The sequence below is a fragment of the Nomia melanderi genome, unplaced genomic scaffold (assembly GCF_051020985.1).
Source record: "Nomia melanderi isolate GNS246 unplaced genomic scaffold, iyNomMela1 scaffold0620, whole genome shotgun sequence".
NCBI lineage: Eukaryota > Metazoa > Arthropoda > Insecta > Hymenoptera > Halictidae > Nomia > Nomia melanderi.
This window is the reverse complement of record NW_027475734.1, coordinates 10,001-12,500: the sequence shown is the minus strand read 5'-3', so window position 1 is coordinate 12,500 and position 2,500 is coordinate 10,001.

Genomic DNA, 2,500 nt, shown 5'->3' with positions numbered 1-2,500 from the left:
AACGTTAAAAACGTTAATAAACTGCGTTTTTATGCGTGGATTAAACATTAAAAAAATTTTGAAATATGTGATGAAAAAGTTTACTCTTGACCGTCGGGACTTAGAAAAATTTCGAGTACCCCGGATCGCCTGCTGGAATTACCGCACGGCCTGGATAGCCCGCATCGACCGATACATTTTTTCCATTTTCAGTGAAAAAAAAATTTTTGTCAATTTTCTCAACGTTAAAAACTGCGATAAACTGCGTTTTTATGCGTAGATTAAACATTGAAAAAATTTTGAAATATGCGATGAAAAAGTTTACTCTTGACCGTCGGGACTTAGAAAAATTTCGAGTACCCCGGATCGCCTGCTGGCATTACCGCACGGGCTGGACACCTCGCTCCGACGAATCGGTTTTTTCCATTTTTTTGAAAAATAAATTTTTGTAATTTTTTTTAATGTCAAAAACGTTAATAAACGTCATGTTTACGCATGGATTAAACATTGAAATAATTTTAAAACACTTATTAAAAAAGTTGGTGTCGACCGTGGGACTTAGAAAAATTTCGGGAAGTCCGATTCGCCTGCTGGAATTACCGCACGGGCAGGACACCTCGCTCCGACGAATCGGTTTTTTCCATTTTTTTTGAAAAATAAATTTTTGTAATTTTTTTTAACGTTGAAAACGTTAATAAACATCATGTTTACGCATGGATTAAACATTGAAATAATTTTAAAACGCTTATTAAAAAAGTTGGTGTCGACCGTGGGACTTAGAAAAATTTCGGGAAGTCCGATTCGCCTGCTGGAATTACCGCACGGGCTGGACACCTCGCTCCGACGAATCGGTTTTTTCCATTTTTTTTGAAAAATAAATTTTTGTAATTTTTTTTAATGTCAAAAACGTTAATAAACGTCATGTTTACGCATGGATTAAACATTGAAATAATTTTAAAACACTTATTAAAAAAGTTGGTGTCGACCGTGGGACTTAGAAAAATTTCGGGAAGTCCGATTCGCCTGCTGGAATTACCGCACGGGCTGGACACCTCGCTCCGCCGAATCGGTATTTTCCATTTTTCTTGAAAAATAAATTTTTGTAATTTTTTTTAACGTTGAAAACGTTAATAAACATCATGTTTACGCATGGATTAAACATTGAAATAATTTTAAAACGCTTATTAAAAAAGTTGGTGTCGACCGTGGGACTTAGAAAAATTTCGGGAAGTCCGATTCGCCTGCTGGAATTACCGCACGGGCAGGACACCTCGCTCCGACGAATCGGTTTTTTCCATTTTTTCCGAAAAATAAATTTTTGTAATTTTTTTTAATGTTAAAAACGTTAATAAACTTCATGTTTACGCATGGATTAAACATTGAAATAATTTTAAAACACTTATTAAAAAAGTTGGTGTCGACCGTGGGACTTAGAAAAATTTCGGGAAGTCCGATTCGCCTGCTGGAATTACCGCACGGGCTGGACACCTCGCTCCGCCGAATCGGTTTTTTCCTTTTTTTCCGAAAAATAAATTTTTGTAATTTTTTTTAATGTTAAAAACGTTAATAAACTTCATGTTTACGCATGGATTAAACATTGAAATAATTTTAAAACGCTTATTAAAAAAGTTGGTGTCGACCGTGGGACTTAGAAAAATTTCGGGAAGTCCGATTCGCCTGCTGGAATTACCGCACGGGCAGGACACCTCGCTCCGACGAATCGGTTTTTTCCATTTTTTCCGAAAAATAAATTTTTGTAATTTTTTTTAATGTTAAAAACGTTAATAAACTTCATGTTTACGCATGGATTAAACATTGAAATAATTTTAAAACACTTATTAAAAAAGTTGGTGTCGACCGTGGGACTTAGAAAAATTTCGGGAAGTCCGATTCGCCTGCTGGAATTACCGCACGGGCTGGACACCTCGCTCCGCCGAATCGGTTTTTTCCTTTTTTTCCGAAAAATAAATTTTTGTAATTTTTTTTAATGTTAAAAACGTTAATAAACTTCATGTTTACGCATGGATTAAACATTGAAATAATTTTAAAACGCTTATTAAAAAAGTTGGTGTCGACCGTGGGACTTAGAAAAATTTCGGGAAGTCCGATTCGCCTGCTGGAATTACCGCACGGGCAGGACACCTCGCTCCGACGAATCGGTTTTTTCCATTTTTTCCGAAAAATAAAATTTTTGTAATTTTTTTTAATGTTAAAAACGTTAATAAACTTCATGTTTACGCATGGATTAAACATTGAAATAATTTTAAAACGCTTATTAAAAAAGTTGGTGTCGACCGTGGGACTTAGAAAAATTTCGGGAAGTCCGATTCGCCTGCTGGAATTACCGCACGGGCTGGACACCTCGCTCCGCCGAATCGGTTTTTTTCCTTTTTTTCCGAAAAATAAATTTTTGTAATTTTTTTTAATGTTAAAAACGTTAATAAACTTCATGTTTACGCATGGATTAAACATTGAAATAATTTTAAAACGCTTATTAAAAAAGTTGGTGTCGACCGTGGGA